At 48.3% G+C, this 18,632-nt stretch overlaps 1 long non-coding RNA gene across 1 annotated transcript in view; it reads right to left on the reverse strand.

The window, feature by feature from the left end:
- Positions 1-18,632, reverse strand: part of LOC146808700 (uncharacterized) — a 346,330-nt gene that overhangs the window by 19,068 nt on the left and 308,630 nt on the right. The window contains exon 4 of the long non-coding RNA XR_014965485.1: positions 4,065-4,185. This is a non-coding gene — a long non-coding RNA (uncharacterized LOC146808700). The remainder of the gene's footprint in view (positions 1-4,064; positions 4,186-18,632) is intronic.

Below are 18,632 nucleotides of genomic sequence, written 5' to 3' on the forward strand. Positions count from 1 at the left end.
TATGAAGTCATTTCCATTAATATATAGATGTGTTTTATCATATGCGTACATATTGGCATCATTATGTAAACAACGTTTTTAACTAGTCACTTTTTCTAAACACGTTTATTTTTATTCACTATTCAAATGCATTATTTGATATGTTTCTGGGAGCAACAAAAACGGTTTTGGCTGTTTGATGGCCCCTTACACTGCTGCCAGCATCGCTCTAACAATAATATATGACACTTCTACATTACTACTTTTAGATCCCGCTTTTTCATTCAGAAAAAAGACATGTTGGCGCATCCTGAAGCTCTCTCAATATAACCCATTCCCAGAGCTGAAATGCAGTGCAGATCGAAAGTGATGCTGTGTAGCCCTGTCTCCTCCCACAGTACGGAGCTGCAGTGCTTGCACCGTGCCACGCGGTTGAAATGCAGTGCAGATCGAAAGTGAGGCTGTGTAGCCCTGTCTCCTCCCACAGTACGGAGCTGCAGTGCTTGCACTGTGCCACGCGGTTGAAATGCAGTGCAGATCGAAAGTGAGGCTGTGTAGCCCTGTCTCACCCCACAGTACGGAGCTGCAGTGCTTGCACTGTGCCACGCGGTTGAAATGCAGTGCAGATCGAAAGTGAGGCTGTGTAGCCCTGTCTCCTCCCACAGTACGGAGCTGCAGTGCTTGCACCGTGCCACACGGTTGAAATGCAGTGCAGATCGAAAGTGAGGCTGTGTAGCCCTGTCTCCTCCCACAGTACGGAGCTGCAGTGCTTGCACCGTGCCACACGGTTGAAATGCAGTGCAGATCGAAAGTGAGGCTGTGTAGCCCTGTCTCCTCCCACAGTACGGAGCTGCAGTGCTTGCACCGTGCCACACGGTTGAAATGCAGTGCAGATCGAAAGTGAGGCTGTGTAGCCCTGTCTCCTCCCAGAGTACGGAGCTGCAGTGCTTGCACCGTGCCACACGGTTGAACTGCAGTGCAACGCACATCTTTTAGGTTCAACCAAAGCAGTGTGGAAGTGCGGGGTGCTATGTAACTAAGTCGCTGGACTCCAGTGCAGTGCTTATCACTGTAGCTCCCTACTATAACTTGCTCACAAAGCTAAACTGCAGTGCAGGCCTATCCTGAAGTTTTGTAACAGTGACCCATCCCAAGCTGCAGTGCACGGCCTACCCTTAGCTTTATGTTCATAATCAACCCACAGTCCGGTCTGCAGTGCAATTTTGATTGTGCATCACTGTCCCCCTAACTGACCCACAGTGTTGAATTGCAGCGCAAGGCCCATCCTGCAGCAGTGTCACCTTAGCCAATCCACAGTGCTGAACTGCAGTGCGGACCCATAATGTAGTTTTGGCACCATCTGATGTGCTGAGGTGCAGTGCATGGCTCATCCTCCATATCTGTCGCTACATCGCACACACAGTTCTCGACTGCAGTGCAAAGCCCAACCTTCAGTTTTTCACCTTAACACATCCACAGTAAAGGGTTGCAGTGCAATGCCCGTTTTGCGGCTCAGTCACTCCCACTGGACCACATGATGGACTCCAGTGCAAAGCTCTTCCTCCTGCCATGTCACCTATCCAACTCACAGTGTCGAATGCAGTGCAGGGCTCATCCATCACTTTTTAGCATCCTAACAGAAGCACAGTGAAGTAGTGCAGTGCACGTCCTGACCTGTAGCTGTGTCACCCTAGGCCATTCACTGTGCTTATGTGCACTGCAAGGCCCCTTGTTTAGCTGTCTAACCCTTACCCTCCCACAGGACTGAGCTGCAGTTCAAGACCCATCTTTAGATCTGCCAGTCTAACCAATCCACAGTGCTGCAGTGACTTCGTGGCCAGGTCTACAGTTGTGGCACCCTAAAGCCATCACAGGTGCTGGAGTGCTGTACAGGCTCCTTCTGTGACTGTCTCACCCCAAGCCACCCTCAGTGTTAAAGTGCAGTGCAGGGCACGTCCTGTATTTGTCTTCCCCTAACCCACTCGCAGTGCTGCCGTGAAGTGCATGGCCTTAGCTACAGCTTTAGCACCCTAAGCCATCCCAGGTGCTGGAGTGCAGTACAGGCTCCTTCTGTGACTGTTCGGACCAGAGTGGTGATGTTTTTCCTGCGGTTTGAGAAAGTAGATTGCTCTGGCAGTTTGCTGTCTAAATTGTCAACCCCATCCCTCACTTTGCTTATGCTTTGTACAAACATAGCGGTACATACTTGCTCTTTGACAGTATCTGTCTCTCGTGCTTGTAACTGATTGTATAACAGGTCGACAGCTACCATTATATGATGAAATAAAAACAGTAAGAACTGAAACTCTCTGTCTTGTAGTGTTCTAGCAAAGCCACAGGCTTCAATCTGACTTTTGTAATCAAACTCATCATTGTCTTCTATGGCTTCAAAACATTTCTCAAGGTCCTCTCTATGTTCATAGATTAGGTTGACTGTACGGATGTTAAAGTTCCAATGAGTTGAGGATCCCCTTGGAACGCTTTTGTCCACAATCCCATGAAGTGCTTCTGTTCTTTTGGGGGAACGTGAGAAGAATGCTGCCATGCCTCCTATATCCTGAAAGAAAATTTGTGTCTCGGTGATCCTTGATACTGCCTGTTGCATAATAAGATTAAGTTGGTGGGCGTAACAGTGCACATGATGAGCATCAGGGTACACATCTCGAATTCTCTTCTGAACTCCACTAAGGCTTCCACTCATTACGGACGCACCATCATAGCTTTGTGCGATAAGTTTTTGTTTTTGAGGCAGCTCTGGAAAAATTAAGCTCAGTTGACGCAGTATAGCTGCAGTAATGGTTTCTGCACTAGAGTCTCTTAAATGTGTGAAACCAAAGAACCTCTCCACAACTTCTCTCTCATTGTCAATGTACCGAAACACTAATACGGACTGTGTTTTAGTGGCCACATCAGTGGTGTCATCAGCCTGAATAGCCACAAAGTCTGTGTTTTGCAATTCTTGCACAATATGGCTTCTCGTAATTTCGAGCATACACTCAAGGAGTTCATTTTGTATTGTTTTAGAGGTGCCTTAAAGACTGTAGCACTTGCTAAATGTGCTTCCATTTCCTTGTCTATGCTTGCTATTAAATCCACAAGGCCTTTGAATATTCCAGGATTTGGGGAACCTTCAGATTCATCATGGCCTCGCAATGCCAGTTCAAAAGCACCACAGAAATGAATGCAATCAATTATTTTGGGTAGAATCTGTCTGTTCCTATCAATGGCTTCATTGTGTTTCTTTGCAGTATGCATCGTTTATCTGCTGCTCAATCGGTGCATCTTCCCCCAACATTCCCAGTCTCGTCAGGTTTTCCATATGCTTTCTTGTGTGTGCATGCTTCTTTATTTTTTCAGACAAATGCTTCAAGTCTGTTATTCCTTGATTTGTCCAAGAAAACTCACCACCAAACAGCAAGCAGGGGAAGCAGAACAGAGAATTTCTTAAAGGGCACCCTGTAAGCCAATCAGCTTTTGTGTACCAGGCGTTTGAGAATGTACGTGTGGACATTTTTCCTCTGTCCTGGGAAGTTTGCTGTAGCTTTATTTCAGGCTGATGAGGTCCTAATTGCTTTAAATGTAGTTTCTGTTCAAGTGGCCGTGCCTGGAATGACCTTGTAATCAGCTCTTGTACTGTATTCATGATGCCGATGCTGGCCTTACCAATATATATTAAAGAAACCTGTCAATAATCAAAGTACAACGTATAAGGTGCGGTGCAATAATATCAAATTTCAGTATAAATACATATATCTTGTGCAGTACCGCAATAAATCTCCAACAGCTCCCCTTTGCACAACGTGACTGCTAAAAATACATCCTTAGTGGCTGCTGCCTCTGTGAGCCATAGAGGTTGCTGAAGGTACTGAAACAGACTCTGCTTGAGGGTCTTTTACAAGGCAAGGGATAGAGAGTGCCTTTAACAACCTTTATTGCGCAAAACACAGGGCTAAGGCTATTAGTAAATTCCATCCACTGAGGGTACAATGTTCAGAATGTGCACCCACCCCACCCACCATGTAGAGTGGCCACCAGGATACATATCCCTAACTTCAATGTACAAAATATAGCATCAGTTTCCTTACCTTTAACACTGGTGTTTGCTGCAGCAAAGGAGGTTGGGGCGGCTGGGAACTCTTGTTCTTTGCAGAAAAATTGCCCAAAAATTTGGTAATGGTTCAGGTTGTTGTCAGCCTTTAGGAGGTGCTGAAAATAAAAATATAACAATTTATTATTGAAACATTAGGGAAATCAAACAAAGACTGGGAGTAAAAACACAACGCTCCAATTTTTACCTTGCAGTTTGCATGCAGCTCTTAGATGACAGTTAATAGCTCACTGTTCTATGTTAGGATTTTAACTTACCAAAAACTGCAAGTGACAAAAGGATCTCTCTGACAAAAGCAGTGACTCACTGACCTATTACATCATGTGCATTTTGTGATCTGCATCAGGTACATATTCTTTGCAGCACATGTGAGGGGGAGAGGTGCAAAACAATTACTTTGCCATTTGCAAAGTACTGCAGCACTTCCAATCTATTCCCAACCATGTCTGCACACGTTTTAGTGAGTGTATTTTCAAATGATAAAAGCTGAAGAACTATCATCTAAAAGTCTCACTCCCTGTGGGGGCAAACAAAAGCTTTTTCATGGGCGTTCCAATGTACAACCTCCATATGCTGGCAGTGAGAAACGTGCTTCTAGCTGGAAAATTAATCAGTTCCTGAAGGATTAAGGGAGAGATTCAACTGCTGATGTTATATAATCTGCACAGGGCCAGTTTAGTTTTTGTCTGGTGGCCTTTTCTAACTCCAAGCGGGAAGGGTTTTGAACCTGCAGGTGTCTGCTGTACTGTGGAAGGATGCTGAGGAACCCCAGGAGCAGGGGCTGCTCTTAGCTGTCTCAAAATGCCCACCAACATGAAAAAAACTTACTTTTCATAGGATGGCTTTGCTTTCCAATAAGTAAAGACCATATTTGAAAAACATGGTAACTTTGGCAAAAGAAAAAGAAAATGAAGTCATGCAACAAAAAAATATATTTTCCAAGTGCCGCAATCTCATACTCTCAGGGAGCTTGACTATTCTATTATTTAAATAATAGGAGTGCACTGCAGCCGCGGCGGCTAGAGGAGACCCTTACCGCACACAATTTTACAGAGTGCTGTCGACTCAGACTAAGTAGTTAAGTTAAGTTCACAATCACACTTCGATTCGACATGAATCGCCACTCGCCAGAAAAGTAGTAGGCCTGTGGCTGCGCCTGCACCGCACGAGGTCTCGTGGTCACAGCAGCAGTCAGTCTGCTCGTGGCACTGAGTAATGACGACGCGGTGACCGTGAAGGAGCCTGCGCAAGCTCAGGTCACGCCACAAATGTATGCCGGCCAATCACAGTGCGGCACAGCGGCAGGGCCACACCACCCACGCGCGGCACCCAATGCGGCAAATGCCTGCCCTCAAGCTCAGGCTGCGCGGTGTCTCTGCCAATCCAGACGCTGCATTAGCAGCGCCTGGATTGGATTGGCTAGAGCACTGATGACGGCTCGCCCATTTGGAGACCGGGGGCTGCTGCATGAAGCAACCCTCGGCTCCGACTCCCCCCCACTTGCTTCCCTGGTTGAGTGGCTACCTTATTGGCCAATGCGTCATAACTATGGGTAGTGCGCATGTTCGGGATGGTCAGCTCTCAAAATCGAGCATGCGCACTTAATCGCACTAGTATTAGTATTGCAGCACCTGCCAGCTACCTCTGCTGTCACTCAGCCCGGCCCCGCCCCCACCCATCAGCGCCGCGATTGAATCCGCGACAGCGAACGCATAATGCACAGCGCGCGGACTCTCGAGGCTTTCTCTTTTTTTGATTGAGTTGACTCTGTGCTCATCATTGTGCTGGCTGGCTGGGTTAGTGGGGCATCGCCCCACCGCCCCAATGGACGCACCGCCACTGGCTGTGACTCTGTCGCTGAGGTCACATGAACCTTGAGCAGGTTAGGTGATGCGAACGGTGTGACCGCACTGGGTACCTATTTCGGGTGGGTACGTAGTGTTTGCAAGTATATTATGGTTTTAAAAAAACTTGCTGCCTCCTTCCTGGCCTCCAGCAATTTTTAGAAACAATAAAAATGTCATGATAACTTCGGTGATTAATGTTCTTCCTAGAGAGAGATCCGAGTTTTGTCTAGTTGAAGGGTTGACTCCTGGAAAGGTAGCACAGAGGGTTAATGTGCCTGCTGCAAAGAACATGTACCATGCAGATCACAAAGTGCACTGCTTTAATGGGGGAACCATGATGAATGGTCATTTAATGTCAGCTGTAGATGATGGATCCCTGAACAGTGTCATGTATGTGCATGTTTGCATTGTGCTGAGGGGATTGTTCACAAAGCTCTCTGATGGATGTCACATGCGGTTTTTCTGAGTCCCTAGATAGATCAAGCAATCTGTGTGTTCTCTTTTGTACTGCCAGTCACTGGTGTATTCAACTGTGTAGCTTTGGACCGTGTCATGTATGTGCGTGTAACAAGCATGATCGAGGTAACTACTAGCGGCGATACTACGTGTCTCTCGGTCCTCTTTCAAGTGCTTGCCGTCCTTTTTCCCCAGCAACCCCCCCGCCCCCTCCCCCCGGGGCGGCAATCTGAGGGATAGCCCCGGGCGCCACAAACTCTAGCTACGCCTCTGGTTCGAGTATCACGAGTCAGAAGACATGATAGGGGCAAACACGACACATGAGGAACCCTCAAAGGAGAAACACCTTCATAGTAAGGATGACCAACAGCTCCTTGTCACCTGGGACACCAATTTTCCGGACTTCAGTTTACATATCAGTGAATTCTGGGGAGTTACAGCCTTGGTTCATTTTAATTGTGCCAATTGGACCAACACACCTGATAACAATGATAAATAAAAGGAAAGTCCATGAATGGAAAACTGCTGTCCCAGCGACATGGAACCATCTGGTCACTCTGATAACAGTTCTGAAAAACTCTCCTGGGTATTGTTCCTCCAGAAAGTCTTGACCTGCAAATAAACACTCGGGCATATCATCAAAGAACAGCGTTAAATAGCGCTGAGCGGGCTTAGCGAGGATTTGCCTAACGCCAGCTATCGCCGGAGCAGATCGCCGAGATATCGCGCAATTTACAATGCTTATCTCCATGGCGATGTGAAATTCAGCGATGGCCGCGAGATGCAGGATTATCGCTGGGAATCCAGCGATAATCCTGCAACGATAGAGGAATACTTGATAATAGGAATATGTGGATTTAGCCACTCAATCCACCTCCCATCTAAAATATATGTTAGTCAGGAAAAAAGCAGATGTACAATAACGGTGATAACCGTTGTTAGCGCGTCTTTAAATATCGCTAAGTGTGTCTTGGGCCGATTTGTAAATACGGCGAAGGACAGTTAGCGATAATTTCCGATCCGTTTTCCCAGGAAACGCCTACTTTGCATCTCATTAGAGATGCAAAGCGAGGCGTTCACAAAATGGGAGCAGAATCAAGGAAACACGCGCTAGCATGTCCTTGTAAATAACGCGATAATATTATCGCAGCTTTTCGTCCGAAAATGGACGCTAAAGCAGCGAGAATATCATCGCCACACCTTGATGAAATGCCCCATAGTACTTATGAAGAAAAGACACTCAAGCTGGTGACCACTGGAGCACAAGCGGGACCTCCCGTGCTAGGACGTTGCACCATTCTGCCATTATCCTAGCGCTCTGCTGGCTTTGAGCTGCTTTTAGAGCTAAATGGACCGTCATGACCAACGCCTGGGAGCCTCATAGTCCAATCTTCTTCGGGCCTCCTGCAGTGTGGGCTGGTTTCAACATCTTTGCCAAGGCTGATTTTGGTTTCTAGCCCTGCTCAGCCTTTCTGCAGCGGTACCTCCAGACCTTCTCACCATTCCCTGCCTGGACATAAAGAACGAGACTTGATTCACTATGCAAATACAGAAGTCTACGACACATTACTGGAAAATAAATACTAACCCCGGCACAGTGGCTCAGAGAAACTCTGACACGCGGGAACAGGTAGACTGGCTCTGAAGCTTTTACCAGGACAGGCAATCATGGCCACACAGACACTGGGACAAGGAGACTGGAAAAGCCAGACACTGTGGCAGGGAGACATGAATACACTCGCTGCAAGAGAGAGATTGATACACACTCTGGGGCAGACAGTCACTGACTAAAGGACTGCAACTGGGAGACAGTGAGATGTTCCCATTACATAAAACAGGAGACCATTTACCGAACTCAAATTGATTTGATGGAAAGTCACAAGTCCAGACCTTTCTTCTGACCCGCTGCCTTTGGGAACACCTACAACCTACAGACAACAGTCCAACTTCAGACACACCTAACAGTGTCATGAGACCAAGAAAATGTTGAACAATGTGTACAGAAACAATAGACCCACCAGAGTGCATTCAGCTTAGTCCATGTGTACTAAGCAACTGTTGTTAAACAATCATTGGTAAAATCATTCTGTCTTGTTTATTAAAAAATAGTGGTGAGCTATTAGCTTATCAAATGCTTGTTATGGCAGACGCCACTTCTTTCTGCCGGTGCCGATCTGCAAAAATGATTTTTTTCAACTATTCATGCCAATGCTGTTCAGGATCATAAAAGTGTGCATGCATCATCATCAGGAAAAGGTGTGGCGCCGCGGCCAGGGCAACTGACTCCGGAATCTGGGGACCACGGTTTGATCCCGGTGGCAGATTAGCTCAACACCATGTGACTCTGGGCAATAGCTTGCTTAATCTTCCCGACGGCCCCCAGCGCCTAGAGACCCTTACGGGTGATTGTTAGTGCTTTACAAATGTGGATTATTATTGTCATGCATGTGTGTTTATGTATCATGACGCTACAGTGGCCCCAAAGTGATTATGTATCCATGCATATGCATCAATACAGATGTGTGTGTCTATACATCATGGTGCAACATTTAGTTTTCTTATAATTTACTGTTTCAAAACAGCGGATGCCCATCTTGGAGTAGTAAACAAATTAAAAAATCGGAAAGCGCATTTACAGCAGCCCAGAACCAAACTGCTGCTGCCGAAAAAAGTGAAAAACAAATGGGATGGGAAGATGTGGGGCGCAAAGAGGAGAGGGTAGGCAAGCATTCGCAATGGACAGAGGAACAATGTAACAAGGATTTTTTTTAAACCTAGGGGCATATCATCAAGCCCCGGAGATAAAATTATCGCCGCTTTAGCTGTTTTCAGACGGAAAGCGGCGATAATTTTATTGCCTAATCAGCAAGGTCAGCTATAGCGTGAATCCTTGCATTATCGCCCTTTCCTCTAACACCCATCTTTGCATCTCTAATGAGATGCAAAGTGGGCGTTCCTGCCCTGACATAACTGAAGAAATGTCACTAAGCAACATTTCTCCAATTATCAATGGGCACGCTAACCTGCAGAGCGACAAGAAAACCTTACGCCTGCTTCAAGACTGACTTAGCCATGATATCCAATGTAAGGTGGATATCATGGCTACGTATGCCCTGCCCTATCAGCAAGCTTTCGCCAAACCTTGTGCGATTATCGCTGTATTTCCAGCGATAATCGCACAATTGACAGCTATCTCCGCAATGAACTTCAGAGTTGGCTGGCGATAATTATCCTCAAGCTAAGAGCGCTGAGCGATAATTATCGCATGGCCTTGATGATATGCCCACAAGTTGAATGGAGAGTGTCAGGGGAAGTAACAGATGAGCGAGGAGTTGGAGAGAAACATGGAGAGTGCGAGAGGGGTGCTGGCCTCAAGGGGTAACCATCTCACAGGGGCGAAGGTCAAGAGTAAGCGAAAAACTTGCACTGCAGTGAGTGATAAAAGAAAAAAGTTGTTTCCTGAATGTAAGCAGAGGAAGGACACAAGCCATCTACTCAGGACAGGGTCAATCTGCTCCAGAGGTGGGACAAACCAAGACTAAGGAGGAAAGCCATCAAACAACAAATAGGGAAATGAGATAGACAAGAAAGACATCTAATCAAGAGTAAGGGGTTGATCAAAACATACACAATAGTTATTTATTTTAAGGTCTTATCGTAGTGGTGGCTGGAAGATTCTAAAAGTGGTTGGTGGAAAGTTCCAATCCAAAATGAACTACTATCTCGATCTAGGTTCTATGCATAAAGTAATAAAACCCCAAAATTCATCCGTCAATAAACGTGTTTTTTTATTCCCTTTCAGACTGCTCACAGACCATTACAAGACCAGTGCAACTGACCACAGTATCTCTTGAATCTCTAGGGCATTAGTATAAAACTGCGCCTACCCTTAACCATCCAAGACTGCCATGACACACTGCGCCTACCCTTAACCATCCAAGACTGCCATGGCACACTGCGCCACCCTTAACCATCCAAGACTGCCATGGCACACTGCGCCTACCCTTAACCATCCAAGACTGCCATGGCACACTGCGCATACCCTCAACCAACCAACACTGCCATGGCACACTGCGCCTACCCTTAACCATCCCAGACTGCCATGACACACTGCGCCTACCCTTAACCATCCAAGACTGCCATGGCACACTGCGCCTACCCTTCACCATCCAAGTCTGCCATGGCACACTGCGCCACCCTTAACCATCCAAGACAGCCATGGCACACTGCGCCTACCCTTAACCATCCAAGACTGCCATGGCACACTGCGCCACCCTTAACCATCCAAGACTGCCATGGCATACTGCGCCTACCCTTAACCATCCAAGACTGCCATGGCACACTGCGCCTACCCTTCACCATCCAAGACTGTCATGGCACACTGCGCCACCCTTAACCATCCAAGACTGCCATGGCACACTGCACCTACCCTTAACCATCCAAGACTGCCATGGCACACTATGCCTACCCTTAACCATCCAAGAGTGCCATGGCACACTACACCTACCCTTAACCATCCAAGACTGCCATGGCACACTGCGCCTACCCTTAACCATCCAAGACTGCCATGGCACACTGCGCCTACCCTTAACCATCCAAGACTGCCATGGCACACTGCGCCTACCCTTAACCATCCAAGACTGCCATGGCACACTGCGCCAACCTTAACCATCCAAGACTGCCATGACACACTGTGCCTACCCTTAACCATCCAAGACTGCCATGACATACTACGCCTACGCCTACCCTTAACCATCCAAGACTGCCATGGCACACTGCGCCTACCCTCAACCATCCAAGACTGCCATGGCACACTACGCCTACCCTTAACCATCCAAGACTGCCATGGCACACTGCGCCTACCCTTAACCATCCAAGACTGCCATGGCACACTGCGCCTACCCTTAACCATCCAAGACTGCCATGGCACACTGCGCCTACCCTTAACCATCCAAGACTGCCATGGCACACTACGCCTGCCCTTAACCATCCAAGACTGCCATGGCACACTGCGCCTACCCTTAACCATCCAAGACTGCCATGGCACACTGCGCCTACCCTTAACCATCCAAGACTGCCATGACACACTGCGCCTACCCTTAACCATCCAAGACTGCCATGGCACACTGTGCCTGCACTTAGCCATCCAAGACTGCCATGGCACACTATGCCTGCCCTTAACCATCCAAGACTGCCATGGCACACTGCGCCTACCCTTAACCGTCCAAGACTGCCATGGCACACTGCGCCAACCCTTAACCATCCAAGACTGCCATGGCACACTGCGCCTACCCTTAACCATCCAAGACTGCCATGGCCCACTGCGCCTACCCTCAACCATCCAAGACTGCCATGGCACACTGCGCCACCCTTAACCATCCAAGACTGCCATGGCACACTACGCCTGCCCTTAACCATCCAAGACTGCCATGGCACATTGCGCCTACCCTCAACCATCCAAGACTGCCATGGCACACTGCGCCTGCCCTTAACCATCCAAGACTGCCATGGCACACTGCGCCTACCCTTAACCATCCAAGACTGCCATGGCACACTGCGCCTGCCCTTAACCATCGAAGACTGTTATGGCACACTGCGCCCACCCTCAACCATCCAAGACTGCCATGACACACTGCGCCTACCCTTAACCATCCAAGACTGCCATGACACACTGTGCCTACCCTTAACCATCCAAGACTGCCATGGCACACTGCGCCACCCTTAACCATCCAAGACTGCCATGGCACACTGCGCCTACCCTTAACCATCCAAGACTGCCATGGCACACTGCGCCTACCCTCAACCAACCAACACTGCCATGGCACACTGCGCCTACCCTTAACCATCCCAGACTGCCATGGCACACTGCGCCTACCCTTAACCATCCAAGACTGCCATGGCACACTGCGCCTACCCTTCACCATCCAAGTCTGCCATGGCACACTGCGCCACCCTTAACCATCCAAGACAGCCATGGCACACTGCGCCTACCCTTAACCATCCAAGACTGCCATGGCACACTGCGCCACCCTTAACCATCCAAGACTGCCATGGCATACTGCGCCTACCCTTAACCATCCAAGACTGCCATGGCACACTGCGCCTACCCTTCAACATCCAAGACTGCCATGGCACACTGCGCCACCCTTAACCATCCAAGACTGCCATGGCACACTGCACCTACCCTTAACCATCCAAGACTGCCATGGCACACTATGCCTACCCTTAACCATCCAAGAGTGACATGGCACACTACACCTACCCTTAACCATCCAAGACTGCCATGGCACACTACGCCTACCCTTAACCATCCAAGACTGCCATGGCACACTGCGCCTACCCTTAACCATCCAAGACTGCCATGGCACACTGCGCCAACCTTAACCATCCAAGACTGCCATGACACACTGTGCCTACCCTCAACCATCCAAGACTGCCATGACACACTACGCCTACGCCTACCCTTAACCATCCAAGACTGCCATGGCACACTACGCCTGCCCTTAACCATCCAAGACTGCCATGGCACACTGCGCCAACCCTTAACCATCCAAGACTGCCATGGCACACTGGGCCTACCCTTAACCATCCAAGACTGCCATGGCACACTGCGCCTACCCTTAACCATCCAAGACTGCCATGGCCCACTGCGCCTACCCTCAACCATCCAAGACTGCCATGGCACACTGCGCCACCCTTAACCATCCAAGACTGCCATGGCACACTACGCCTGCCCTTAACCATCCAAGACTGCCATGGCACATTGCGCCTACCCTCAACCATCCAAGACTGCCATGGCACACTGCGCCTGCCCTTAACCATCCAAGACTGCCATGGCACACTGCGCCTACCCTTAACCATCCAAGACTGCCATGGCACACTGCGCCTGCCCTTAACCATCCAAGACTGTTATGGCACACTGCGCCCACCCTCAACCATCCAAGACTGCCATGACACACTGCGCCTACCCTTAACCATCCAAGACTGCCATGACACACTGCGCCTATCCTTAACCATCCAAGACTGTCATGGCACACTGCGCCTACCCTTAACCATCCAAGACTGCCATGACACACTGCGCCTGCCCTTGAGTCAACTTCAAACTAATTTTAACTGGAAAGTGTAAAACTGGAACAGTAAAGTGGATTAATGACATTTGTTTCGTATCTTCCCTAATAGAAATGCAATGGTTTGTTAGCTTCTGTGTTTGGAAACTGGTGTTCTAAATTAAATGGTGCTGGGCAAAGCACCTAATCCTTGAATGCTGCCTTTTCTGAAAACCGGTCCTAGAAAAACAAATTATTAAAAGTGTTTCAGATATATGGATGGCAACGTGCATTGCCAATGAAACCAGGAGCGGTCACGATTATATTCATTTTTACAGGGGAAAGTAAATGTCCTCTTACCAAGCGTCTCTGGAGCTACAAAGTGCCTATATATTGGGGAGTCGGAGAAAGGAGGCCGACGCCCAGCTACCTTTTTGATGAAAACTCTTAGGCCGCCCGGTAGATGCAGGGAGGGGGCATGAGGGCTGAGAAGCTTTGCTGTTCAAGCAGTCATGAAAATCATTTCCATGTCAGTCAGCAGCATGAGTGAGAGGAGCAGCTTTACCAAGGCATACCAACAAACCTGTTCTTTCACTCCTTAAGGCGTCCAGGCCTCCGGCTCCGGGGCAGAATGAGCTACAAGCCTCCTCCCTCCAACACGAACCCTCAGCAACACCCACCTCTGCACGAGTGCAGTAATCACGCCACCAGGAACTACCGGTGGTGGCTGCTCCGGTGCAGTAGAAGTAGAGCGGGAAGGAGGGGGGGTTAAAAAAAAGAAAATATCGCCTCTCCTCCTTTTGTCAACCGGAAGCACATGGGCGGCCAGACTCCCCTAGTCAACCACAACGCGGCTTTCACCAGCAGGACAGCAGCTTTGTGATTGGTCTGAGCGGCCTGATTCGACGTTCAGACAGGGAGTGGGAGCCTGGGCATGCTCTCCACTCAAGCTGTGCAATGCCGCTGGTGAAGAACATGCTAAGTGCGCATGACTGTTTTGCCAAACCGTCATGCGCACTTAAGTGCATCAAACCCTCCATCCCCTGCTGGCTGTGACGACAGTCAAGCCCACCACGCCCCAAGACTGGCTTCAGCCCGCAAAAATAAAATGATGACATTATGTTATGATCATTTCATTTTTCATTTTTTGCAGTGCTGCAAAGTCGTGAGGCGACGCTCCTCCACTTTAGCGGAGAAGCCACTGCAGGGAACTACATCTCCCAAGATGCACTGCACTGAGCTCCCAGCAATCGAGGAGCTGAGAGCCGCACCATACGGTGCAGTAAACATGCAAGCAGGAACTGCAGCTCCCAAGATGTATGGAACAAAGCTCCCAGAACCAGGACTGAGTAGCAAGAGATTAGAGCTAGGTTGGATGAAGGCGCAGCGAGCTCTAAGCTGAGACTACAGATGCCCTCAAGAAGGCAGAGGGTGGAATGTGTGCTTCAGCTCTGGGCCCTTTCCTTTAATCTGACCCACCCTGTGTCCTGCCCTCAGCGCCATATTTTGTTGTGCAACTAGCAGAGCGCAAGGTTTTGCTGGCCGCAGGGTGCACGCAAAGTGTACCCCTTCCCTGTTCCCTGGCCATGCTGGTGGCAGCTGCTCTAATGGTCCAAGGGCATGGATCTGGTCTGTGCCCCTCCCTGGGGCAGAGCATGGAAAACCCACCCACTCTCTGTAACGTATAGTAACATATTTTTATTGAAAATTATACAATAACAGCCATCGCAGCTTTGCAGCATTTCATCTATATGTACCAAGAGGAGTCCAGTAACTGTACCATGTGTGCCTGTGCCTCACCCCTCCCTTGGCACCCCCAACCTTCCCAGAGAGCCATCGATCCATAGAGCTCTAGCCAGGCCCGATATGTAGGGCAGTCCTGCCCCCAGCCATTTACTTGCCTTTGCTCTGCTGACTCCACCATAAGCCACAGCAATCGACAATCAGTGCCCAGGGCAGACTTTTGTAAAGGTGCTTAAACAAGTCATGCCCACTGCTCCCGACGTCACGTCGCTAGTGTGGGCCTTGACGGTGAGTAAAACTTCACCTGGCATATGTACAGTAGCAACCACTCCGTCTTTCCTGATCCCTCTTCAACAATACCCTGTCTCAACAGTATGGCCCGATGACGTCCCCAGTGCCTGAGCCCACTCCCCTAACTAATCCTGATGCTGCTCTCATGCTGTTACCCAGCATGAAAGCAGTGCCGGGATTGGTTGGAGCGAACTGGTTCACAGCTCATTCAATCACCAGGGGCCTGTGCTGTCTATCCAACTTGCCGTATAACAGCTTGGGCTGGATAAACTTAAACTGCGCATGTCAAGCCGGCCATCAAAAGACATCCGGCCAAAGTGACATTTGCAGTTTACACTGGTGTAACCAGGCACCCTCCTTCCTGCTTACAGTCTGCGCTGCAGCAATGGCCCCGCCCCGCAATGCCCTAACACGTGGCACCAGTGGCTGACTGAGCCAGCGGGTGGGGCGACGCGCGTCTGCCCAAATGGAGCCGCTGTCTTAGACGAGTTCTAAAAGTTATGGTATGATCGTTTGAATGAAGGTCTGGCAGCGTCACATGCTACGCGTGCCTCTCAAGGATGCATGGGTGCCGGGGTGCTGCAGGACCTCCAGAATGAAACATGCAGTAGTTTAGTAGGTGAATGATCAATAAAGATGCATTTTCATCTTGCCTTATTTCCTAAGTGCTCAAAGATAGAGGTCAAAGGTCAGACTATCTATTCTGACAAATTGCTGCTTATTCCTTTAAAATGGGGACTTGTCTTTTCTATATCTGACTGCAAATTGAGAAGCTTTTGTAACCTTAACTATAGGACTACTTTGCTGAGGTACAGGGAGTGTGAAATTATAGGCTGTAGGATATCAATTCTTTTTAACACAAAAAATTGTAAATATCTGTAAATGAACTGTATAAATATTTCATAATATATCAGCAATTATGAAAGCACAAATGAAGCACATTTTTTGTAACTCTAAAGTTTGATGGAAACAAAGATTTTAATAGGATCAAAACAAAGCAAGAGGCTTTACTTGGTGATGTGCAAATTATAAATATTCACTGAAACAAGTTCCACACATTATCTTTTGGGCACTACATAGTTTTATGAGTATAACTGCATCTCTGTGTAGATTTAGTGGCCATTTCAAGGGGAAGTGTGCAGTCTGTAAATGTAAATGTAAATGTAAATGTTGTAGACTTATAAAGCGCACAGCTACCCCAGCAACGGGGCGTCCCGGCGCTGTAGACCGCTGGGGAACCCGTCCTGGCTATCCCTGTGAGATGGTCCCTTTTCTGGGTATCTCCAAGGTGAAACCAGGCATCCCCGGCATCTGTGGGGGGCCGTTGTAGAGATGAGGCAAGCTTAATGCCCAGAGTTGCCGAGTGTGTTCCTGGTTAGAGTAGGTACCGAGGCGAGAATTATCGAGTCCGTTTTGACTCTGGTCCACGACCCTGCTTTAGTAATTATATTTCCGATAGTGTGCTCTAAATTGCACCACCGACTACATACCACACCCTTACCACTCTCCTGATAAATGGGTGTTGCCTTTTAATACACTCGGGGTATATTTATCAAGAAATCATGCAGCGCAGAGAGGCCATTTATCAATCCGTGCGCCTCTTGTGTGGCGTAAGGGCGACGCAAGACCTACATAAATATGCCCCTTGTTCTGCATGTGATACCTGTATTTTTCACAGGTGCCATGACTTCAGTGGTGTTACAATGAGGGCAGTACCCCTGCTGTGAAAATGAATCCAGCACCACTACAGACTAGTGGAAGAGGGAGTGCCTACATTACTACGAAGCAACCACAGTTATGGCCGGCATGACTCGCAGGTGGGGGGCCTAGGGAGTGCGCTTGGGGAGGTTTAATTTAAAATAATAAACGTACCTTCGCTGGCCCGGTCCTGCGTCGTCGGTCCCGGGCTGTCCTTTGCAACAGGAAGCAAGCAACTTCTCTCCCCTCCCCTAAGCCAATCACAACGCTGCAGTAGCAGCGCTGTGATTGGCTGAGACGCCGACCGCACAGGCGTCTATGTGGAGGCCAAATTCTCCATGTAGGCTGCATGCAGCCCACATGGAGAAAATGGAGAGTGCACATGACTGGTTTGGTCGGCCTTCTGTCAGGGCCCACAGCACTGGGCTCTTCCCCTGCCCTCGAGCAGGCCTGAATTAACCAAACCCTTATGCTTTCTCACAGTGCGAGAAGCAGAAACATAAAATGGTATTCATAATACCATTTTATGTTTCTGCTTCTCGCACTGCGAGAAAGCGGCGGGGCGACGCTCCTCCACCCACATGGAGAAGCCGCCCCTGAGCGACCACAAGGTGACCCTGTATTGTTTTATAACGCTCTGTAAACAAATAAATAAATCGTATGATGTACTCAAGGAAAGCAAAGTCCTCTGGATAATGAAATCACGTCCTGCCCATCCCTGGGCCCTGGTTATTCTTGTGCCGCAAAATGAGTGACTTCTGCTAAAATTCACCTGATTCCCTGATGGCAGTGAAAAAAACAAGCAATTGCAATGCAATCGGTCTCGCCTTTGGGACCTTATAATTATTTAGCCATGCAGCAAATTAGCCTGGGTGCTGAAAAATCTGCTGTTCTTTAACATGGAGGTAAAGTAATCACCAAACTGCGTGACACGCCAGGTATGGAAACACATGGAGATAAATAATCCCTGTATTTAATTCAAAATCACCGCTGTCGGTGGTCATATCACTGAAAATACAAGATTTGAAAAAAATATTATCGTCTACGGGTGCTTGTGGAAGACAATTTCTATGGACTGGAATCTAGAGAATGCTAAAGTGATTCTGGTATTTTACTGACCTCTGCTGGTCGTTTTCTATCAAGACAGTTAAATAGAAGCAGTTGCCAGAAAATTTTAAAAAAAGAAATTCCCTCGGCAGAAAGAAATTTGGTATTTTACTGTCCTCTACTGGTCCTTTTCTATTAAGACTGTCAAATAGAGTCTGTTGAACAGAAAACAAAGTCGCTAAGTGGAAGCAGACAATTCCTAGGGCTGGTCTCCAGATCCCACAAAGTACATACACATATAAGTATATACTAATATATAAGTATATACTAAAGTATATACAAGAGGTCTCGAATGCTCAACCTAAAAATAATCACCTGTGCCAGGTCGCCTCTCTCGTGAAAATAGATGAATTTACA

Source organism: Triturus cristatus, chromosome 7 (genome assembly GCF_964204655.1).
Source record: "Triturus cristatus chromosome 7, aTriCri1.1, whole genome shotgun sequence".
Lineage (NCBI taxonomy): Eukaryota > Metazoa > Chordata > Amphibia > Caudata > Salamandridae > Triturus > Triturus cristatus.